At 36.1% G+C, this 26,023-nt stretch overlaps 1 long non-coding RNA gene across 1 annotated transcript in view; it reads right to left on the bottom strand.

Annotated features, from left to right (window-relative positions):
* The window catches only part of LOC122845806, a 28,277-nt gene extending 2,803 nt beyond the window's left edge, over positions 1–25,474 (bottom strand). Inside the window, exons 1-4 of the long non-coding RNA XR_006373138.1 lie at positions 25,297–25,474; positions 24,832–24,903; positions 2,826–2,909; positions 1,435–1,499 (exon numbers count right to left, since the gene is read on the bottom strand). This is a non-coding gene — a long non-coding RNA (uncharacterized LOC122845806). The remainder of the gene's footprint in view (positions 1–1,434; positions 1,500–2,825; positions 2,910–24,831; positions 24,904–25,296) is intronic.
* Positions 25,475–26,023: the final 549 nt, after the last annotated feature.

The following is a 26,023-nucleotide window of genomic DNA, read 5'->3' as shown; positions in this document are numbered from 1 at the left end:
TAAAAGAAAAACATCAAAAATGAATTCATCATTAATTCACAACAAAAACAAAGGAGTTATATATTATAGAAATGTTTCCTATGCTTTGATTTCAAGATGGTGAAGACAAAATGTCTCTGAACCTACTGCTTTGAAACACATCCAAGTACATACTGCTTTCTGATGCCACTGATTTATAAAATAATGCATTATTTCTCCAGTCTGTGTTAATGTCATTTTTCTTGGTTTTCTTCAAAAGAATCAGTCAACATGAAACTAAAATCTTTTCCTGCTTTAATGAATAGCAATTTGATCCATTTTATCTTTCAACTCAGTAAAGGTTTCTGAATGAAGTAAAACAGTCAAAGCATCATACCAAATAAATAAAAGCTCATTTGGTTCTTTATAGCTTCAGGAAGAGAATTGCATATAAGCTTCAAAGCAAAGTGGTAGAAATATAGTTGAGTTGGATAATAATAAACTTGTTTTTAACTTTCTGATTTATATTAGCATCTCCACAGAAAATGATCCCGATAAAGGAATGTAGACATAGGACAGTTTTGGTATACTTATTTTGCTTTAACTTGTACATGGATGACATTACATCCATGTAAAAGTATTCGAACATCTTGTATTATCTTCATTTTTAACCACTTTACTGTAACTGGTGTTCTGCCAAGTAGTTTTTTTTGTTTAGTATTTATAAAAGTAGTAAACCAATCTACCCATATGTCATACATTATGTAAACTTAAGACAGGTTCTAAGAAATAAGTTTCTGAATGCCTATTTTGCACTTAGAGAATAATGATCTTATATGCAAAATTTGAGACAGAGAAAAAACATGTTCTGTGTAAACTTTATGTGCACGTGAAGTTTCTGAAGATGTTTTTTATTTAATTCAGCTGCTAAAGACTGCATAATTTCAGAAATCACTCCAGGTGGCATGAACTCATCATCATGAAATTATTGAATACACAAATTGAGTGAATGGAAAGCCTGCAGCTATCCATCTTCAACATTCATTCAAATAATCTCTTGCAAAGGTTACTTCTTAAGTACAAGTTTTAATTTTTCATTCTAAAGGTTGACTGTGTGAAACTTAAAACGGTCATGAGGTGTTGGTATTTTGGGGGGGTTTGTGTGTGCCTGTTTACTGTACATTATTGTTGTTATTGGCTTACCATGTGTATAAATAGCATTTCAAACCTAAACTGATTTTGCCAACCTAAGTTGGAACTGCTGTATTTAAAACTGACAATGAGCTATGGGGGAATTTTGTCAAATTTAACCCTATACAAATGAACATTTTTCACCTAGAAATATTTGATAAATACTTTCCGTATCAAGACTTGGATAAGGACATTATTTCACAATGTCATCAATGAAATAATTTCATCAGAAGATTTAGTATCTTTAGATTCATCAGCAAGCATAAACATTAAGTAATTAAGTACCATTTTGGTCTTCAGCTGTAGATCATCAAGGCAATATCCCAAGATACCACAAACTGCAGGTTTTACTGTAAAAACACAAGGAGAAATACATATGAGGAATCCTAGCCCCACTGGTAAATATCCTCTTTGAAGCTCAGAGAACACAGAGTTAACATACATGTGAGTTTCAGGGTTATGGTGTATCCTTGGGTACCCATGAGCATCAACAGACACAGCTAGCTTCCCAAGGCACTGCTGTGCCAGCGAACTGCTCTACAGAGAAACAGCTCTATCTGTTTAATTACCCTCCTCTGAGGCATCAGCACATCTCAACTGCCTCTCCCACCCCTCATGAATTAATGATGCATATCTAGTTGTTATTAGCTAGCTTCTCTGGGTAGCACACTGGATGATCTTTATTCAGGATTCATTTTTGAAAAAAATCTCAGGTAATTGTTGCTTTTTAATCAGGAAACTGTCACTCAACTGTAACACGTTTTATGGTCATTACCATAAATCATATGTAAGTGAAAGTGGAATACAACAAAAATTAGTTTTTAGCTAAACTTATTTTATGGTGGTTTTTGTGTTAGAGGCACTAGCAAGTTTATCTCCTTGATTTTTCTCCTTACACATTAGTGTTTAAAGATCAGCAGAAGAGCTTCTTTGTTAAAGTTTATTATTCAGCATCACTGCTAAATTGCATCATCTTCCCTTGTTTCATTCATATATATATATACATATATATATATATATATATATATATATATATATATATATATATATATACATATATATACATATATATATTTTCTTGAATCAGTCTTCATCCATTTCCAACAACCTTTTACACCAGCTTTTTGACATATTTTCAATGTCATTTTATACTATTATGAACTTGGCTCCTGACCTTTACATGATCAAATGTAAGCCTTGTGCCTCATTTGACAGACGATCAATAACCCTTTATCATAAGGTTTATTTAGTAATGATGATATTCTTATCGATAAGAATAATATTTGTTTATGAGCACCTTCAAAAAATAATCAAATGAATGTAATTGATGTGCAGTCAATACAAGCAAATAGAACAAGCAAACAAGAAAAAATATGTAAATAAGTCAAGCAGAAGTAAACACTTCGGTACAAAAAGTCACATGGAACAAATGCATGTTGAGTTATGTTTTAAATGTGGTAAAAGACTTCATATGGTATTCTTAGGTAGAGTTCCAGAGATGGGGCTCAAATTGGTGATGGTTCTTAGGTCCACTATGTTGTCAAATGAAACAGAAACCTGGAAAATAGAAGAGGGCCTACGTTTTCGAGGTGGGGGGTGAGGCCAGAACATTTCAAGAAGTTATGGAAGAGTAAGAGTGGAAAGCTGTCAAAGCTAGGAGAAGAATTGCTATTTACCAGGGAGCCAGGGGAGTTGTTTGAGGATCATAGAGATGTGTTCATTAGATGGAGTTCTGATGAAAACACGAGCAGCAAAATTCTCTGTGTGGTAGATAAAAGAAGGGAAATTTCTAATAAATATGACAAGCAACAAGATTGTGGAATGAAATAGCTGTGGTGTTGACCAGAATTAGTTCTAAAGAAGACTGTGTGTAAATAAAAAACAATTTCAATGTGTCTCAAAAGAAAATTGCTATGAAGTATGAATAACAACGCTCTTTATATGCGAGACAGGATGTACTCTAGAAATATCAGTGAGAAACAAGGACATTTGGTAAGACTGGATTTGGAGCTAACAATAATACGTTCTTTTTTTTTACTGTGAGCTTAGAGAGATTTTAAGAAAATAAATTATTTATCTGGACAGACAGACAAATAGATATAACTAGGTGTCATCAGCATCAAAGAAATTAAAATATTGTGTTTCTGGTAAAGAGAAGAAAATTGCACTAAATTAAGAAAAAAAAAATTCCCAAAGGGCTGAGCTGTGGAGAAAACCACAGTGAATTTATTTTTATTTCTTAAGAATTGACCAGATTCATCTTATATATTGCTCTCATGTTTTTGGGTTAACATGTTGTGCAGGACAAGAAGAATGTGTTATTACTGTTTGGTTATGTCACAGTATAAGATTCTTGCATCATGTGGTTATTAAAAAAACAGAAAAGAAAAAAACTGGGAACACTTTTTCCTTTTCATAACAAAAATGTATGTCTGATGTTGCTACACTCTGAATAAAATAAAACTGTCCTTTTGACAATCATGGTTGAGATTAAGGATTTTAATTGTTTGAATGCAGGCTTAACAAAAATATCATGGATATTTTTTGTATGCAACAGACAGAACTGTGAATCCAAATTATTAATATAATTTAGCCTAAAATCCTTAATTTGTAAGATGCATTGCAATGCAGAACCATTTGGTTTAGTTGCAGATAAAGAACATATCCCAAAGGTACCAGTCCATTTAACTTAGAGCACATCATTATGGTCTGCCAGTATGAAGCAATAAAGTTATAGCTCATGCTTTACCACATGTTCAACTGCAATAAAATAACAAAAAGAAGTGATATTACACTGATTAAATGTTATGCTGATGTTACTGTAAAATGAGACATGATGGAGCAACACAAAGCAGTGGTATTTGATAAAAGTGCCCAAATGTTTTAAAAGCAGTCATCTGGGCACACTGCCAAGCATGCAGACATACCAGAAAGCACAAACTCAGAGTGTAAATCTTTGCAAAAATTGATTATTTTAGTGAGGCAGCTAATATGAAAATCCCCAGAAGTCCTGATGTAACCTCTGGAATCTCAAATAACATTGGACTAATTATCTGAGGCTTACAAAGGACTTTGAATGTTTTCCCTACTCAGTGGCAACGTTAGAAGCAAAAAACATGCAGACTTTTTAGTCTTAGAATACAGCAGTTTTCACCATCAAGCTGTTGTCTTGGCAACTCTTTTACATAAGGTGTAAAACAAAAGCAAAATTCTATCATTCTGTCTGTCATGCACATGATTACATTTATGACAGGGTTACTTGACTGTACTACAAACTGATATATCAAAAAGGAATATTCAGTTTCCCTTTATTTTTAGGAATACTAAAAATATTAGGAATACGTTTTCCTAATATTATTAGGAATAAAAATATTCAGAATAATTTTTCACATATAATACATACAAAACTGCTGTTTTTCAGTTGTTTAAAGATGTAAGTGTAAGATGTTAGTTATTGTGATGTCATTTGGTAAAATACCGTACGTTAGTTGATAGTGGAAATAAGTAGCAACAGTAAGCTGACAGTTAAACTCGTTGCATGACTAAATTCATGCCAAGAATGGTTAAAAATATTTGTATCTAAAATTTGATGAGAGCGTCATAACTGTGTTGCAAACAATATTTGACATATTGTATGTTCAGAAACATGTCCAAGTTAGCGCTCTTAGTTATCTTTGACATACTTTTCTCTGGTAACCTTGTTAAGAATTAAGGCAGTTTGGAGAAAATAAACATGTCATATAAAATCTGGATGTATTTGATCTTCTTTGTTCTTTAGATTCCGTCTTTTTACAAAGAATACATTTATAAAATATATCCAATTAAGAACAGCAAGCCTTTTGTGGCGACCTCCATAAAGCGGCAGGCCTTAAATCTAATCTACTAAATTCATGATAATGGAACAATAATTTCTAAAAATGTTCACTCATCATAATTTGAAAGTGACCTCAGTAGAAAATAACAATCTTTATAGGAATAAAATGAAATAGAAGAAATTGAGATTCTTTATCAGTGAGATTTTAAGAGTTTGATTCAAATCTCACAGATAACATACAGTAGTTATGTGTTGTGCTGTCTTCACAACACGATTGTGTGCTAGACAGTCAGTGGAAAGTTACTCAAAGTTATAAAAGTAGATTAGTAAATTTTGTAACATCTCTTTTCTGTTGTGTGATTAAAACAACGTTTTCACTGTCCCCTTGTCAAGTCAAGGAGCATTCCTTGTCAGTGTTCCAATCGTATTTTATTTACTTTTCAGTGATATTTTCTTTAGACAGTCACAAAACTTGCTTTATCTGTAAACATTGAGTCACACAGGAAAGGGACCAAAATCCACATCATTTTTGGGTTTTGATCTATTACAGGAGGGAATGCAGTTGTTCTTTTGATGTTAAAAGAAGTGACAAACATTAAAAGGTGACAGAGACAGCAAACTGGATGCTGGTGTTTAAACAGCCACATAGAAATGGCACATCAAAAAAATAAATAAATAAAATAAAATAAATAAATAACTAAATCACCATGAGGTCTTCTTTGGTAGTTTCGGCAATTCGTTAAGTTTTGAGAAGTCACATGCTATTATGTAAAAATGCAATCAGGAATACTGGGGTGTATCTTTAAGCAAATAATCATGCAAAAAGGGTTACCTAAAATGCCATGTTACAATAAAAACTGTTTAGTTTAATGTTGTTGACAGGAGCAGCTAAATCCATGAAACAGACGATGTTTGTGTGTTCAGCTGATAGAGCACGGCGGGGTAGGTCTGCAGCAAGGCTGTGCAAAGCTGACCAGGGATGTAACTGCTAGTATCAGTTTAACCCTTCAGTGCACCAATGAATTGGAATGCATGCATTCTGCAGAAAACGGTGGCTTTTAGCTTTGTGGATAAGACGCTGACCAAAATCAGAATGTCATGATGCAACATAATGCTGCTGTGCATACTTAAAAGATATTTGATAACTATGCTGGAGTGAGAGTGAAAAAAGGAACCAGACCTTTAAGTGATATAAAATAAATTTTTAAAAAATCAAATTTCCTGATTTTAGGCAGGGGGTTCTATCATATCTTACCAGCCTACATAATTTTTAAAAACAGAGTCTTGATCATTTTTTCAATCCACTTGACAGAATAAGTGTCAAAGTCTGGATGACTGACAAGTCAAGGAGCATTCCTTGACATAATGATTAGTCATTGTGGAGACAGCTTCATTTCAGTCCATCAATTCATCAGGATAAGTAAAACATAAAGCACTTGATATGTAATAAAGACAGCCAGGGAAATATTTTTAGTTGCCATACATTAGGTTCACTTCAATAAACATGTATCTTCCACATCATGATTATTCTAAAGACCTTTCATGAGCTGCAGGTTTTTCAATCATGGTGGCCATCTTTCTGAGCTGAACTAAATATATCAAACTTTGGTATTTATTGAAAAGTTCAGTAATATTATGAATGTATGCATTGTGAATGTTGCATTGTATTTGTGCGTTTGATTTGATGTAAAGCACTTTGAAATGCCTTGCTGCTGAAATGTGCTATACAAATAAAAAAGAAAGAAAGAAAGAAAGAAAGGAAAGAATGTAAATAAAACAAAAAGTGTGTAATTATGCACTTTCCTTCATGGGGAATTTCAAGTAATAGTATTTATAGGTTAAGCTAGAATTGACTAAGAGTCTGACCAAACTGGCCGTAGCAGGAAAAAATATGAATTAAAAAATGCCAAAAAGTTAAAAGAACACAAATTCAACAATGAATTTTTGCCATATGTCCTGTAGCATTGCAAACATTGGCTTCAAGAAGAAAAGATACAATCAGCAAGCAGTCAAACACAAATGAGCAAACAGGCAATAATTAAGGTGCAAAGGTAGTGGCAGCACTGGTCTACCCATGGACCTTACCAAGCTCCACCCACAATGGACCTAGAAAATCCCACTTGGCCGCAAGTCTAACAAACAAAGCCTGGTGGCGCGTTGTTTCTATGTAAACATGGTGTTTTCCACTTCGACCGATTCTCTGCAGTGTATTTCTGATTCGATTAGTGCATCATTTCTACTGGATTTTCACAATATGTCAGTTACCACAATGGACAGAGGAACTATGATGCTCATGTCATCTTTTTTGGATGAGGTGTTTGAGCCACGTGATGCCTCCAACATTGTGCACATCACAACAAAATGCTTTTGCTCGATGAGGAAAACGGCAGATCCACACACCCTCTACATCAATATAGCTGTGGACAAGATCACTGATGCCTATTTTCCTGCAAGGCTGGGTAAGTCGGGCATTCATCGTTTTGTAGGTTACATTTGAAATCAATGGGTGATTCCTGTGGTTTGTTAGCAAATGTTTGAGTGTGCCTAGGCCTGATACACTGTACTTGGTGCTAGAGTGGCTAACACAAGTAATAGTTTAGTCCAAAGCCTTTTCTGCTAAAATAAAATCTTTAGTGTATGTCAAATGCAGTACACATTGCATACTGATCTGTTTAGCTAATGTAAGACTGTGTAGCAGACATGCTTCAAAGTGTAGAAGTTGTATCAGTACTGTCCTTATGCTGTACTTAGCTAACGGGAAGCGTGTCTGTGAGACGGCGCACATGGTAGCTGCACTACCACGTAGAATGGGCATCAGCCAATGAAAAGCGGCACCTGTGGTAAGGTCCATTAGGCTTTGTGGACCAACATCAATTAAAGAGGTTTAAAATAAGATGCCTCAAACACAATGAGAATCAAATGGTTTTTTAAAATTGTATTATTATTATTCTTATTAAAATCCATCCTGTGAATATCTGCCCCTTACACATAATATTTAGTTGCAATTTATACTCTAAAATGAACTAGGTAGGTTTAGGACACCTTCTTGTTTGAAGCCCCGTGAAAGAAACAAGAATCCTGTTTTCAGATACATAAATATTATAATGTGAAAACTGTGGCAGGTATTCGACATTGCAGGTGCCCTCATCCGAGCTTTCAAGTTTTGAGATAACTTTTATGTGACCCAGTACACGAATGAACTATAAGTCATTTATATCAGAAATTCTTCAGTATTAACCTGAAAACACTTTTGTGGCACTGCAGTGCATGCTGTCATCTGCTGTGAATTTTTTGTAAATGCATGAAAAAGATGGAGATGAGGTGTGAAAGGATGAGAAATGTGTGAATTGCCTGAGAGCCCCACTCTTTTAAGGTTGCTTCTTTATTTTAGCACCTCTTCCAGAAGAACACTTAAAGGAATTCTGGAAGTTTTGGATCTGAAGGACACACTCCACTGTGGCAGAAAGTCACAATGTGACTGTCTCTCCTGACATTAATTAAAAGTAGTCTGGAGTATGTTCAGTCTTGGGGAGAAAAAATATTTTGTGAAAATGCTTTGGAAAGAATGGCACAAGAGCATCTGTATTCACTGAAGATGTTTTCATACCAGTCGAAAGCCTTGTAAACCTAATCATTTTAAATTCATCACTGTATTTTTGTCAGTCTTTCCAATATAATACAAAATGAGCAATAAATATGTAAACATGGTAAGAAATGTGTGGCAGATGGAAAAGTTTTCCTTAACCAGCTGAATCACTGAATTAAAACTTACCCTCACATTTGTGGCATCCTATGAAGAAAACAGTGAAGCAGCATAGGCTTACTGTCTGGAACACATTGATATGGATGGACTGAGTGAGGAATTTGGCATCAATGAGCATGGCCTAAGCTCTTCCGAGATAAAAGGATGTCACAGTGAAGAGTGGAAACAGGTTTCCAGGAGATCTTCCAACTTCTAACTAAGTAAAGTCAGGGAAGACATGACAGCAATTTACCAGTAATGTATTCGTCTTCAGTGAGTTTAATAGATGAACTCTCACCTTTACAGCTTTGTGTTCAGCAAGAATAGCGACGGGATTTGGCACCTTCGTTCGTCACACACAGAAACACATCTACCAGGTATGCAACGCCACCCATTAGTGGCGACTGGAATGATATGAAATTTATTTTCCGGCTCGTTTGTAAAGTTACGCATCTAAAGCACAGCCGCCAGCAGTGTTCAGTCTATCCGCTCATCTGTATAAATAATCCCGCCGTTCGCTCTGAACCAGCAGCTCCCGGAGGAGAAAGGCTGCTGTACTCCAGGCCTCTTTCCCGTCATTATAAAGGACGCTTATTGGTCCCCCGAAAAACCACAAAAACCCGGACATTATCATGAATCAATAAAATCCTCCCAGGCCGAAGTTGAAAGTTGGACGTGATGCCACTTACACTTTCGTCAACAACTCAGGCGGAAGTGAGAGCGCTGCACAACGCAAGTGATAACCCGGCCAGAACACGGTGGATTAAATAATCAAACATAAATTAACGAAGCAGATAAATTTTCCCTGAGGAATTTTAATAATCAAGGTACTCGAATCACTGGAGGAATCGTTTCAGCCCTATTACTCGATTTTATGTTACTCTATACTGAAACTCTGTTTACACTGATGAAGATTTATTCACTTCAGCATGTCGAATGCTTGGTTTGGCTTAAATGGCACCTTATTGTTATAGAAAAGCAGGCGATTGGACCTTGATTCTCAAGACAAATATTTATGTTACTAACCCAAACTACACAGTGTTCCAAATTATTATGCAAATTGGATTTAAGTGTCATAAAGATCAATTTTAAATTTAAAAATTGGAATTGTGTGTTAGGGCTCTTTGAATCACTATAATTAATTTCAGAGAGCTGGGTTGATTAGTTTGTCTGGTGAGTTCAATTAAAGGAAATCTACTTAAGAAGGATGTTCCACATTATTAAGCAGGCCACAGGTTTCAAGCAATATGGGAAAGAGAAAGGATCTCTCTGCTGACGAAAATCATCAGATAGTGTAGTGCCATATGACAAGGTATGAAAACATTTTATATTTAACAAAAACTAAAGCATTATCGTATTGTGAAAAGATTTGTGGCTGATTCAGAACAAAGATGGTTTTGTACAGACAAAGGCATAATGAGGAAGGTTTTTGTTAGACAAATTCATCGGATTAAGAGAGCAGCTACTAAAATGCCCTTTCAAAGCAGCAAACAGTTATTTGAAGCTGCTGGTGCCTCTGGAAGCTCAAGGTGGAGGATCCTCCAGAGGCTTGCGGTGTATGAACCCACTATTCGGCCACCCCTAACCAGTGGGCCCGGCCGTACATGAAGATTAATATTCAAACAGACATGTTCACTGAAGACTGCTGTGCAACCCTGGATGGTCCAGATGGACACAGTAGTGGATTGCTGGTGGATGGCCACTACATCCCAACACTGCTGAGACGTCAGCAAGGAGGTGGTGGAGTCATTTTTTGAGCCGAAATCATGGGGAGAGAATCACTGGTCGGCCCCTTCACAGTCCCTGAAGGTGTGAAAATGACCTCAGCAAAATATATGGACTTTTTGACTGATCACTTTCTTTCATGGTTCAAAAAGAAGAGCCGTACCTTCCGTAGGAAAATTATCTTCATGCATGACAACAGACCAACTCATGCTGCAAGGAATACAACTGTGTCATTGGCAGCTATGGGCATAAAAGGGGAGAAACTCATGGTGTGGTCACCATCCTCCTCTGACCTCCGACCTCAACCCTATTGAGAATCTTTGGAGTTTCCTCAAACAGAAGATCTGAGGGTGGAATGCAGTTCATATGAAAAACAGCAGCTCTGGGAAGTTATTCTGACATCCTGCAAAGAAATTTAAGCAAAAACTTTCCACAAACTCAAGTTCAAAGGATGCAAGAATTGTACAGGTAATATCAAAGCAGGGGTCCTATGTTAACATGTAACTCGGTCTGCTGAAACGTTTTTGATTTAAATGGCTTTTGATTTTAGTACATGTGACCACTTAATGCTGCACATTCAAAGAATGACCATTTGCAGTTCTTTATAATCCATGACATGTTTAGACAATCTGCTGTGCATAATAATTTGGAACAGTGCATTTTGAATTTCTTATTTTTGAAAAAATAAATAAATAAATAAATAATGTTCTCATGGGGAGCTTTGTTCAGTAAAATTTGATTTATTCTGTGATAGTTCATGACTTGGAAAATTATACTGACCATCATTTGCATTGACCATTTAAGAAAATGAGAAAATATCACTTGCATAATAATTTGGCACACGGTGTAGAACATAATCAGGATCAAAGCTATTCTCTTTAACTTCAAACACAACTCCTCTGTATTCATTAAGGATAATGGCAAGAGCATCTGTGAGATCTCCACAATATCCTTGGTGCATAACAATCCAGAACTTCACACCTATAGGTTAGTCAACTCCTCCCTTTGTTAGAAAAGAACCACAAACACAGTGATAATCTGCTGTAACAAGATCTACTGACCAGAGCCTATAAAAGACAGCCAGAATGAACTGCTAAATAGAGTAGACTTGACAGATTCCTATCCTTCTGTATTTTTGCAAGGTTTTGCTAAATTTGTTACCTTCTCTGATCCACACTTACGTTAAAATGTTTTTTCCACGACAGACCAGACATTAAGATATTAAATTTCAGCTACTCATTTAAATGTAAATGAAAAGATAAACTCAGTGCTATAGAATTTTTATTTGAATTTTCTCATAAATAAACAAATTGACTGTTGTAAACAGAAAAGGGGTAGAGGTTCACCATCCTTTGTAAGAAAAAGACTGCCTACAAACAATTCAATAAATTTGGTCAGGGAAAAAGAGACTGTGGATTTATCACATTATTGTAAGTACTAAAAACATAAATGCTTTTTAAGGATTTCCATCTTATTTTATCTGTGCAAAAAATAAAATAAGATGAATGGTTGTCAAATGGGATGGATTGGATACCAGGAGGTTTAGTACCAGGTTAAACCTGTTGGAATGTGTTTGTTTTTGGCTTTTATTTTTATTTTCAGCCCATAAAGCACATCATGACAGCTGCTTCACAGGGAATCAAACATCAGACTGGGTCAGTCTGATACTTTGTATCCTAATGAGAGGTACAAGCAGTCCCTCATAATTTGAAAAAGACTGGTAGAAAGAAGAACATATTAAATTACCCAATGTGGAGAAAAATCCTTTCTCCATAATAATTTCTTGATATATGAAGTTGAAGAAGAATCAGTGAGTTGAATTCACAAATTCCATTTATTAATACCAAAATACAGCTGGTCCATTTCTCATGCTACCTTTAGGAGCTAGCAGGACAAAATGACATCAAGGAACAGTTTGTAATTCCCTTTGTTAGCCCTATAAAAGACACACCCTAGTCTCATTTCCTTTAATCTTAGCTCTTGGGGGTCTCCTAACATGACAATGCACCAACTCCTAAGAAGTAATTTCCTTTAGCTTTGCATGCATGTGATATATGCAAAGAACTTGGAGAAAACCCACAAATGCACAGGGAGAACATGCAAACTCCGTGCAGAAACAAACCCATGACCTTCTTGGTCCAGGGCAACAGTGCTACCAACCGCCCCACTGTGTAGCCACTGTGTTTTTGAATGTGTTCAGAAAATTAAAGGGGGCTGATCAACAATATTGGTGTGTAAATGATTAATCTGCTTAATCCGTTAAACAAGATTCATACTGACAGACCAGTAAAAAAAAAAAAAAAAAACATTTATGTATTGTAAAACAAAACATTTTAGTAAGTGTTCCAAGAAAAAAAACTCTGGATAAAGGCTATATATCTAGTTATTCTCATCTGTTTTCTCATAAATACTCAACATTTTTTATTTTTAATAACCATTTAAGATCTAAGGATTGTGAAACAACCCTCAGCCTTTTGTCATTTGAAAAGAAAAAAAAAAACATTTCACTGCAAGATGTAATAAGTAAAGATAACTTTGAAGGTTGTTTTTTGTTCCCTAATATTTGCTTAGATTTTTATTAGGTGCTTATTTAATAAACTTGTTGACAGATTTTTATTTTGTCATTAAATGCATACACAGTAGTTTTAATTGTTGAAAAAAACATTTGTTTTTATACTGCAAATAGTGCCCTACTGTTTTAAAATTATGGTTCCATTGTGCCATCCAATAAAAGGCCTCTTCAAGCCAACCTCCCAGGCTGATTTTCCACTCGAGCCCACTCCTGATGGTGGTAAACCTTGTGCTTTGAAGTGGCTGGTAATGAAGGAAGAGATACATTTTATATCAACAATGGCAATAAGATGGGAAACCTTGGAACACAGTCTGCCACTGCACCCACCAATACAAGTAAAATTTGGAGAAGATCCATAAAAAAAAAAAAAAAAAAAAAATAAAACTAAAAATGACCCTGTGGTCTGTCAAATCAAAATATAACTTCTTTTGGAAAAGATAGATGCTGCATCCTTCAGACCCAACAGTGTATTTTTAGTAGACATCCATGATGCATGTTACCTCCAAAGAGTAGTTCATTATCTTCATCTTCTGCTTCAGAGATCGTGGATATAATGGGTGCCATGTCTCTTGCCCCTGTTGTTAAATGAGTTCGGTGATGTTCCAAGCTGTTCAGACAGACTACTGATAAGCTCTTGATGAAGGACAGGCGACATTTCCTTTTTATCACTGTTCTGCCGGTGTGTGTGCAGCAACCTCTTTGACTCCATGTAGACATGAGAGGTCACTCTTGACTTGTCTGACGAAGTAGGTGCATGAGCTTTCTGCTACTGCTGAAAGATGTGATTAACCTTATCACTGCATTAAACCTCTGCCTGGTTTAAAGCTTTTACAAAAGATTTTTGAAATAATGTGCAAAACTGACCTGCTAGCTTTGGGAATGATGATATACGATACTGGTCAAAAATGCATGCTGTTTATATTTTTAAGAATGCAGTGATAATTTTTACTTGACTCCTTATGGTGATTTTTGTGGCTTAAATTGATTTATTGTTAAAATACTACAAACACTGACAAATAGCAGATGCCAAAGGTTAACTAAAATGGAGTAGAGGAGGACGATGCATAATCACCAATGGAAACTGAACATTTTCATGCTGGAGGGGAGAGCCGATGCAGCCAGTTGGTGCTCTGGAAATATCAACCTTATTCCCAAGTCTAACAATTATATTAACATGATAAATAATATTTGAAGCCTGGCTAAGGTCAAGCAGGTTTACCACTGAGTGCCTACTGCAGAATAAATTTATCAGATGGTAATTATTAACTGAGATTAATGTCTTCAATCCTGTGAGGTTTCCTAAACCTGCAAACTCCACATTATTTTAATTAGACATTTCAAATAGTCACAAATGTTGTGTGAACTTATTAACCCAGTCTCACTGGGGTTCTTGAAGCAGTCACAGACTAAGAAGTATGGATCTTACAGAAATCTTTCTGGTAAGTCTTCTGTAGCAGTGATAGCAAATAATATTAGATAAAGTAGGTTATTTAAAATACACATGCTAAGATAAGACTTCACTAATCTTAAACTAGAGAAAATTTACTGGACAAATTCAACCTGGCACCAACAAGTTCTCATACAGCTGCCTTTTCATGTGTATCTTGATATTCACTGTGTGATGCGTCATGTGATATAGGAAAGTCAAAAACAGCTAAAATGATGGTTTCCTCCATATTGAAAGTGGTTGCAGTCTCCACTCATTGGTGGGTTAATAAAAGCCTCACTAATTGGTTTTAGTGCCATGCGACAGCAAAAAAATTTCAACACTTTTCAACTTAGTTCTTTTACGCCGCCAGCTTGCTTGTGCATGTCTAAGTGTTAAAGATTACGGCTGGCGTAATTTGTTAACATGAATGAATTATGCCAGCCGCTCAGCTGGAGGGAAAGCAACTGTCACCTCTTTGCACAAGTTCACTGGGAAATAAATTGGAGAGGTTATGACGTCATTCCCTGTGTGTTGAGCGTATTACGTTTATAGATTCTCAAGGCCTTTGAAGACAAACTGTTTTGTCTTTGCAGAACCATGTCTGTGTTAACCCATTTTCAGTGGATTTGGTCAAGGAAAGCAACTTTTAAATGCAATGTACTGGTATCACATATTCTATAATGCTATACACTAACAATATTCCTGGCAGAGCATTTGAAAGAGGCCCACAGCATTACAGATTCTCCTCCATACCCAACTGTGAGAATGAGATGTTTTAAATAGTTTTACCCACATGTACCATATTTTCCGGACTATAGAGCACACCATACTACAAGCTGCACCTACAACTTTTTTTTAAAATAAAAACTGGAAAAGTATATATATATATATATATATATATAAATAAACAAACCGCACTGGGCTATAAGCCGCTGGTACCTCCGCCGCTTTCAGTTTTCTGCAGCAGAGGGCAGCGTTCTAAGAAATCTGCTAGATTTATTAAGGTGCAGCCCGCAATGCCGAACCAGGGTTTTGGTCGTGTTGCGCTTACATGCAGCGGCTCCATTTCCATTCCTGTACTGTCGGATCAATAGCCCTCAACTTAAAAGCTGCATCATATGAATTTGAAGAAATTTCTCCGTCTTACCTAGTGCTAGCATGTGCTTGTTCTAATTGAACATTAACACTTTCTTCTTTGAATTCCAATTTTGACTTCCAATGATTCCCTTCCTGCTAAAGAGCCCCCTGGCGGTTGAAGAAAACCCCACAGAAAAGCCGCATGGTTCAAAGTGTAGGAAAAAAGTAGCGGCTTTTAGTCCGGAAAATACGGTAGTATTCATTGCCAGAATGTTAATATTCTCTGACCACAGGTCCAGTTCATGTCCTAATAGTGTCTGGTGAACAGAAAAGGCTTTTTCCTAGCATGAGTTCCAAACAGGTTCTTTGGGAAGAGTTATTAAATACACATTATTTAATTTATGGCTATTAAGACCTATATGGGAATACTGATGCCAGTACTCCCATATTTTTTCTTCTGTAACTTCCAATACAACCCGGATCACTGTGATGCTGCCAAAATAAACTTGGTCCTTGACCAGCGTTGTTTGTCACAGTTCCAAGTGTTTTCAACGTAGGCGTTTTTTGCAGGAGCATTCACTAGGCTTTCCGCTGACGCTTACACAAAGTGTCTGGACAAATCAGCTTACAGCTAAATAATGAGACGCTACAAAGAATTGATAACTGATGACTGCTAACTTAATTTCTCAGAGAAAACACTTTGAGCAGCTAGGCCATTATTTAGGCCAATAGTTGAAATGTGATACCCTGGACTGAACTACCTAGAATGATTAGATGGAAAAAAAATTGTCTATATAATCTTGTTGACTGTTTCTTGGATGGAGCAAAACTATGGACAGCTCTTTAAGTCATTGACTGATCCTCTGAGGATGTGAGCCAGCCATTTGTTCTAAAACGTACACAGAAAAAGACTATTTGAACATACACCATGCCTTTGGTGGTTGATGGCGGCTGTAAAAATGAATGAAAAACCAATAGAAAGGTGATTAAAGCAGTAAATCGCTGCTCCCTTTAGTATTTAGACACATACTAGATGCCAAAACATGTCCTTGTTTTATCATTTAAAGTGCAAAATCTAAATTCAGATAACATTTGTACCTCAAAATTCCTAATAAAAGCCATTCATACACAGGTTTTATGCAACCATAAAATCCTAAGACATTAAAGCCACAAAACAAAATGCCTGGTGGTTTTGATGTTTACAGCAAACAACACAGGGCTTTATTAGCAGTTTCATTAAATCTCAAATTAAGTGGGACCCATGAGAAACTATCTCTTGTAAAAACTGTTGATCCTGTTCAAAATGATCTGCAAAATTGTTGCAGTGAAGTCATGGCCTCCCAAAGGTCAGGTGTCAGCAACTTGTGGCTCTAGAGCTGCATGTTGATGTCTGAACTAATCACATTGTTCCTTTAAAACTTTGGCCAAAATCACTTACAAATGAGCAATATTTTTATTTAGAAAGTTAGTAAGAAATTCTGTCTATATCAGTTCTCCTTACTGTTTTATGCAATATCTGCATAAAATGTCAACAAAATACCACCTATGGTACCAACACTTATTTTCATTAAACATTTTGTCATTTGGTGGCAGCTGCAATACTTTAGTTTTATTCTCATGTCTTAATTGCCTTTATTCTACACAAAATAATTGTTTGGTAAACTTTGATCATTTATTTAGCTGAAAACAGACAGTAATCATATAGTTCTTATAGAGTAAGCATCTATTAATAACAAAGGCAAAAATCAGCATCATCAATGTAGTTTAATATTACTAGTGTAGCTTAATATTACACTACAGTGTAATATTTAACACTGATGAGTCTTTCATATGTTTATCTCCAAACTGAAGTCTTTTATCTTCATCCTGAACACTGCTTTCTGGGCAGCCCCACTCCAACAATCCACTAGTCACATTTTCTCACAACAAATAAATGAAACGAACCATATCAGGAACTTCTGTTATTCTCACCTTGTGCTGTGACTGATGCTTTGCAAACATGTCCTTCAACAAAGTTTGTGTTCTTCAGATTCTATTTTGATTTTATCAACAGTGAAATACTGCTGAAAAATATATTTATGTAACTTGACATTTAAATGCATGAGAAGTATGGATCAAAATATCTAAAGCCCTTGAATTAAATTTTCTGTGGGGTCGTCATTACTACCTATAAAAGAGTTGTCTTCGTCTATGTCCTGCTTTATTTCACGCAAGAGCAACAGAGCAGATTTTTAATATCAAGTTATAAGACCTTAATTTAGACTGAGCATCACAATGATACACTAAGAAAATGTTGTTTGATTTCCAGTGAACTAACATGCATCCCTAAATCAGCTGGCAGTCGGAATCAGACAATCATTCTCTAGATTGGTCTAGACCAGTGCTTCTCAATTCCAGTCCTGAGGCCCCCCTGCTCTGCCCGTTTTAGATGAGCCTCTATTCCAGCAGATCCAAATGATTGCATGACCTCTTCTGAAGCCATCAAGTACTGCAGAAGCCTGCTAATAACATAGATTTGATCAAGGTGTGTGGCAGAAGGGAAATGCCTAGAACATGCAGGGCAGGAGTGCCTGAGAGTCATAATCGAGAAACACTGGTCTAGACCAGTGGTCCCCAACCACCGGGCCGCGGACCGGTCCGTGGACCAATTGGTACCGGGCCGCGCAAGAACTAATAAAATATGTCCGTTCTATGTATTGAGTCTGGAGGACCTTTTATTTTGAAAATCGTACACCGGATGCCGAGGGTTGACGCGCGCACCCCCGTTCGACGATCCTCACAACGCGCATGCACCCCCCTCCCCGTTCGACGATCCTCACAACGCGCATGCACCCCCCCCCCCCGATTGCTCACATCAGTTTTACAATGCAGTTTTCTATATTTATTAGATTTGACAGGTCAAAACTTGGCAAAAATCTGAGATTAGAAAACAAGCAGTCAAAATACAGTTTGTTTTTGTACCTTAAAAATTCCCAACACTATGCCTAGAGTTAAAACAGAAAATATAAAGTTAAAAATGAAGAACTAAATGGAACACCACCAATGATTCAAAACTAAGTGTATGATTAAAATGTCAGAAGTAGCTGAAAATTCTGGCTTACTCTCAAAAGATTAAACAATCCAATTAATCAACATGGCTTTAAACAGTATGAGTTTATACAGCACAGATGTTTTGAACATGACATAATTCTAACTTATGCATAGTCATAGCCCGTCACCCATCACAATTCAGTGCTCAGAAATGTTCTTTATTTGTGGTACTATCAATATTTTCAGCAGTGGTGCATCAGTATCTGTGTTGTTCCATCCAATATTTCAATTTGCCAGTTTTAGACAGGAAAGAAAATTTGAGAAGCGCTCAGCCTTTTCAATAAAGCCATCTCTCTATTATTTTGTTTAATTGATTTTTTTGGTTAGCAAATTCTAATCTGCATTTCAAATTTTTGACGAAGGTTTCCTTCTACAGAGCTGCACAGTGATGCAGTTGGTAGAGCTGTTGCCTTGCAGCAAGAAGGTCCTGGGTTCGATTCCCGGCCCGGGGTCTTTCTGCATGGAGTTTGCATGTTCTCCCTGTGCATGCGTGGGTTCTCTCCGGGTTCTCCGGCTTCCTCCCACAGTCCAAAAACACGACTGTCAGGTTAATTGGTTTCTCTAAATTCTCCCTAGGTGTGAGTGTGAATGATTGTGTGTCCTGTATGTCTGTTGCCCTGCAACAGACTGGCGACCTGTCCAGGGTGACCCCGCCTCTCGCCCGGAACATAGCTGGAGATAGACACCAGCAACCCTCCCGACCCCATTAGGGACAAGGGTGAACAGAAAATGGATGGCTGGATGGATTTCCTTCTACAGATTTAACCTTTGCATAAGAGGTGACTACCTAATATCAGGTGCATTTTAATGTCATCTTGGATCCAACTTCTATCCTGCAGTGTTAAGCTCTCTAAAATCATTGAGCTTTACATAATTATGTCACTTACAATTTTATTCATATCCCCGTGTTACTTAAAATGTGTAAAAGTAAAGCCTATTTTAATAAGTAACCCAACACTCATGTTGATAATCACTGCTCCATTTATATTCTTCTGTATATCAAGAAGCCTTAAAAAAAAAAAGAAAGAAAACCCTTTCAAAGTCACAGTAAAGCCTCTTAAATATATATTTTTACATACATCTTATATGATTCTCTAAGGGTAAATCTAAATTATACCTTCATTCCTGCTTTGGATTAAGATTTATAGAAGTTTTATTCTCAATGCTGAAATGTTTACAAAATTTGGTGTTCTTAATATTATTCACTTTCAATCATTATAGGATAACCTCAGGAATTCACTCTTTGTACTGTACATTTTCTTTACCCCGAGATCTATTTTTATCATCAATGTTAGAAATGCGTTTGATAATGCATAACGTAAAGCACTTTGGGATCCTCTGGAAGCCTGATTTACTTGCTGCTTACATTTTTTTGGAGAAGTGAAAAGTTACAAGCACCAAAATTATGTCCTGCCCTTTTACCTTAACCAAAATGAACTGTTGAGTGACTTAAAGAGACAAAGAGAGGCACTGGACAAAACCAGATCCACAGGTTACACTTGCTCCCAGGTTTGGGAAATTTTCATTTAGAGTCAAGAGACATAAGAAAATAAACACACACAAACACCTGCACCATGTGGTTAAAAATATGGAAGTTCTTGTTCTGAGGGGGTCAAAAAATTCAAGTTGTTAAAAATGGAAAAGACCAGAGGGCAGGAACAGCTTAGGTTAGATAGCTTTGGGCTAAACACAAGAAGAGGAAACTCTGAGACTAGCCCAGAAACAGAAAAGCAAAAAAGGAAGAGTCTGTGTTCAAGGATGACACCCTGTAAATGATCTAAGATAAAAAAGAAAGCTCACAAAAAATAAAGGATACGAGAAATAAAGCAGTGAGGGACAGGAAACAATTATTGTGAGGAAGAGTCAACTGAAAAATTGAACAGAGAACACATCAGAAAAGTAGATCAGACAGACAAAAACTGAAGTGGAAATATTTCACAAGTAAACAAAGACACGTGTCATGAAGCTGGCAACGTTCACTAGTGAATGACGTTGTTTTACATGCACTTCTTAAAATATGTAGACCGACTCCTACAAAGATTAATCTTGTGTTGGTATTTACTTAATCATTAATATCTCCATCAAAAGACACTTGTACCAAGAATTCATCTTGCCGACTGGTCTTACCACATCGTTTGTGCCTCAACAGGTCCAATACCATCTAAAAATGCTGCAGAGTACTAAAATTTTTCAGTTCTTCAAAAATGATGCAAATGTCATCTGTCGAACCTAGCACATGCACTGAGCTATGCTTTGAGGAACTTTACTTTCTGGAAGTCCACAAAGTCCATGAGATTGTAGGTCCTTGTGGAATCACCCATCATCCTGTGCATACATATGTTCGATGAAATGTACAATATAATAATATGTATTGAATGTGCATGTATGTATAGAATAACTTTCTATATTTCTAAATATAGAAAGTAAAAAAGATCCTAAATATAGGAGTTAAAAAATCTTCTATTAAGCAAATTCTGATAATTAGTTCGAACTAATTATCCACTAATTTGCATTGTCACCTACCAAACTTATCTAACACCAGGAAGTTGTTTGGAATTGACAGAAGAACATTTTTTTCTTTTTTACACAAAATTTTACAAATAGGACTGCACAGATATAGTGAGTTGCCCATTTCTACTCATTCATTTCTTTATCTTTTGGTGCAAATTGTGCTGCTGCTGTTTTTTGTGTGAAACTACATTGAAGCAAAACCTGCTCCAAACAATTACATGCAGGCATACAGACTCAGAAATAGGATCGATAAATGTAAAATAAAAACACAACTTTGATAGCTTCATACAGAGTAATTTTCTTGACAGTTTTGATATTGTTTTATCTTCAGAAAAAAAAGTAAATCTGCAAGAGATCAGTAGAAAAAAGTAACAAAATACAAATAATTTTGAAAATAAAAATGATCTATCCAGGGCGATTTCTGGATACTGAGAACATCCTTGTCACCATCCATGTCATAGATGGCGTTATAAATGAGTCATTTAAAACTTTAGCAGTTTAACAAAGTACAAAAGCAATAAAGAACACATGTGAATGACAACTTTTAGAAAAAACATAAAAACATATACTCTGTCCTGCAAATTCACCTTCTACAACAAATCTCAGTTACGTACATACTGCAGATGTTGATTTGATATATGATATGATATATGGAGTTCAGTTACGTGCAATGAGGTTCACAGCTGGTGAGGGATTCACTTAATCAGATTCATAAATATAAAACAATAAATATAAACATGTTTGTTTACGTACAGAAATTTTGCGCATGTGCACAACACTGGAGGACAGAAAGACTATATTTTTACAATTCCCTTAACTCAATAAAACTGGGAAATGTAGGTATTAATCCCATGCTATGCTCCACAGCAATTGGAAAAACTGAAGTGTAACTCAAAACCACTTGTTTCTTGCTTTCTGTATCAGCCAAGCTACACACAGATTCTTTGCCATAGCAACTGACAACAATGTTTTAGGATTCAAACCAAAAAAAACACAAATATTTTGGACAAAGTACAGAACATTCAGTCTGTTGCAGTTGTAGATTAGCTACCGCTGCTAATCTAACAGCAGTTTTCTTTTCTGAATTCTTTACATATAAACTCCAACTGACAACGTGCACATTTCATTTAAAAAATGTAGTTGTGGAATTACAAAACCAATATCTGGGATCATAAGCACCCCCTGCCATGAGGTAAGAAAACCCATCTACCTCACCTCAAATCTGTTCTCAGCCATTTATGACTGCTCCTCAGCGCACGAATTGCATTACACACGCACTTTGGTGACCAAAAACACTGTACATTATTGTAACGGGTACCGGGGTTCCGGACCCGTCAGCAGATGAAACTGAAAAACAGCATATAAATGAGCACACGGAGACACAGTCTGTGTTACTCCAATTTCTCTCAGCTTATTTATTGAACAAACCAGCTCATTTAACTGTCAATACAGCCCACTTTATAGTTCAGTAACTTGCTGTATATTCCATCTAAGTAGACATAGACGTCAGCATTAGCTTTCCTTAAACCAGAAATAATCCCAGAACATCATATTTTGTCACAATTCCCTCAGGTAACCTGTACCTTCAATTAACTGCACATTTAATCACACACAGAGACATATTTCATGAGCATGTATCTTAGAGTTATTGTAACTGGCATAACTATCTTAGAATTCAAAGTATTTTAACTAAGTGAATACATTAAATCACAGTTTAACTTTCCACCACTGTGTTTTAGAACACGGATAAACCATAGAGCCTGATAACAGTATTTTACACTCATACCATGGAATATATATAGCCCAACTACCTTTATGAGCGGTTACTGTTAGTGGTTGCACCGATATATCCCGCCATTATCCAACGTTACAGTGTGCTAACCAACTGGCACCACGGCATGTTAGCTACTTCCTCTAACCGTTGCTGACTCCGAAACACAACAAAACTCTTTCAATATCTTTCACACATTGACGCATTTCCTTAAACGTTTCTCGAACAGTACCAAATAATAAAAAAAATACTTTGTTAAAATAAACTTGAAGGTTTCCCTCACCTGAAAAACAGCATATAAATGAGCACACGGAGACGCAGTCTGTGTTACTCCAATTTATCTCAGCTTATGAGAAACGGCAGAGCAACAGGCAGCTCTGAGTCTCCCTGCGCCACCCACTGGTGAAACACTGTTACTACACCAATCGTCATTAACCCCATGAACATTTAAAGAAATGCATACTCCTTTTTTTCTATTGTGGGCACACACCCGTGGGCATCACATTATGTACATGAGCAAAATTATGGAAAATCATTTCCTATATTAAATGTTTAACCATTTTATTGGTGAGGTACAGACAGGAGGAACGTGCTGCCATCAAATGGCAGCCAGCGTAGTTAGCGAAATGTTGCGCAATCCCAGGTGAGTCTCAGCTTGCTGCTGCCTCACCAGCTTCGCTTTCGAATATTTGAATGGAAATTGTGAAAATTAGCGATTTTGAAGAAAAAAAAAAATCAAAACTGGTAAATCTAAATGAAAAATAAATACTTTTTAGTACAAACCAAAAGGTGAAAATAGCAATATAAATTACCTCAATATATATTATTTTTCCAAGATGACAGGTGAGGCTCTCCCTCACTTGCCTCCCTTGACCGCAAAACAAACTGAAAAACTAACTGGCATTTTGCAGGGAACAAAATCGCTAGCATGGGTTTACTTTATTTGAAATCAAAAACTGTCCAATAAGTTTACATAAATACAGTATATCAATTAACAAAATAAAATAAGGTAATATTAAAAGAATCTATTTAAAGGGCTTGGATATTGCAGCATATATTTTGAAGTACAGCTAATGCATCAGTTGTATGACATATACTCAATATTCAAGTAGCACTGTTGAAAGCTTATAGCATGATATTCACATTGGAGTACTTAGAATCCTAATGTTTGGCCAAAGGAAAATTAGACACCAACACCAAGGAAACAAATGATATTTTACTGTGTTTATTTATTAATAAGAGACCAAGGTCTAATTAGGAGCCTGGAGAAAAAGTGAATGGAAAGTCACAGGTTCTGGACACTAAATGCTAAACAGCACTTCTGAAAGTTTGCTCTTTTTTTATTCCAATTTGTCAATCACTGACTATTTTAATGATTCACTTAAATATTTTCTTGTTACATGAATATCAAATACATGCATTGAGACAAATCTTTAAAATGTTGTCAAATATTGGTTCAGAAAAAAAAATGTTCAAAAGGCCAGTTGAAAAATGACACTTGAGCCTAACTTTGTATGTTTTTGACAGAGTTTTTGATAAAAGCACCAAGGCAAACCTTTTCAACCTGTGTGGATTATTTTTCGCAGATCCCCTTTGAGCTCTTTGGACTCTTTTTGGTTGTCAGAGCACCCAGTGCTGTCAAACAGCCTTTTTATGTCAGTCTGGTAAAGCTACCGCAGCAGGCACTGTCAATTGTGATGACTAACAAAAGGTTATGAGCTAATGACAAGTAAAAAGAAAAAAAAAAGAAAAAAACAAAAAAAACTTTTAGCACCGTTATAACCAGTTTGTGAGTATACACATCTTGCTAATTCAGAAAATACTCATATGCATTTGTACAATGGTCCACATTATGCTAAAAATGTACATGAATTGTAACAAAATAAAATTGCAAGAGTACAACATAAACCTAATTTTTACCTAAGAACCACTGTGTGAGTTGTTATCTTACCTACAAAATTTGCTTTCTCTTTATTGCAAAAGGTCGGCTGAAGCAGCCCCAAGTTTGGGTCCCGCAGAACTTCTGCCAACAAGATCAATCTTAGCACATGCTATACAGTAACCAATATAGGCATATTGCATACTTATGTAATGGGCAATAGCTCATCTAAATGATAACAACAGTATTTTCTACCTCAACAAAACCCAGCTCAAACACTTAGCAGCTTTATGGAAAAAACAAACAAACAAACAAAAAAACCATTAGACGCTAATTAGATACTAACTACTCACACCTGGTAAACATGCAGCAGCGACGGCGCAACACGGTCCTACCCACACAAACTACCGATCAGATTAAAACCTAATAATACCAGAATTACCATGCTATGTGTAAAAACTCACTGAACCAGCAGCCACAGAAGACAAAAAATATATAGCCAATTTCACAAAGCTAAAAACATAAATTTAGTCCTACCTTTGTTGTGTCACGGTCATAATCCATGTGTTAGAGCAAATATTTCAACTGTAAATCCTGTAATCCATTGTCCTTTTGTAACACAGATGTGATTCCTCACTATTTTCAACTTTTCTATCTCCTTGGATACCGCCAATAAACTCAAAGGGTCCTTCCTGCTCTTGCGCGCAGCTGCAGCTTTCCCTCGTTTACGGAAATGCATTTTCACTTGTGATTGGTGAATGATATTTCTTTAGTATTTTGTAATACCCCCTGATACTATTGCCTATTGGATCTGTCAATCACCCAACTCAACCAATGGGTTGCAGATAATCTACCCAGAAGGTTTGGTTTTATGACTCAAATGCTCAATGCTTCTATAACCAGAGCGCCCAGGGCAGTACTTCTTAGTAGTACTTTACGCTTATATTGTTTCAAAAACCATTGTTATTAATTACAAAGAATATTTGTAGCAAGATATAAGTTGGGGGAAACAAAAATAAACTAAAAAGAGTGAGAAATTTGTAATTGCATACATGGTGCCAAATGTCCAAAAATGGCGCATTTGGAATATTAGCCTGGAATTTTATCAACCAATACCTTTCAAAAATGTCTATGCTTAATTTTTTTGGAATGAAATTTGGTACAGTAAGTGTGTATTGCTATTTTTGTTCCCACTCACGCTCACAATCACACAATTAAAACAATGTAAACAGCTTTTCAACGTGCTTCCGGCACGAGGCTTCGT

This window comes from Gambusia affinis, linkage group LG02 (assembly GCF_019740435.1).
Source record: "Gambusia affinis linkage group LG02, SWU_Gaff_1.0, whole genome shotgun sequence".
NCBI classification, from domain to species: Eukaryota; Metazoa; Chordata; class Actinopteri; order Cyprinodontiformes; family Poeciliidae; genus Gambusia; species Gambusia affinis.
This window is presented reverse-complemented; position numbering and strand designations above follow the sequence as displayed.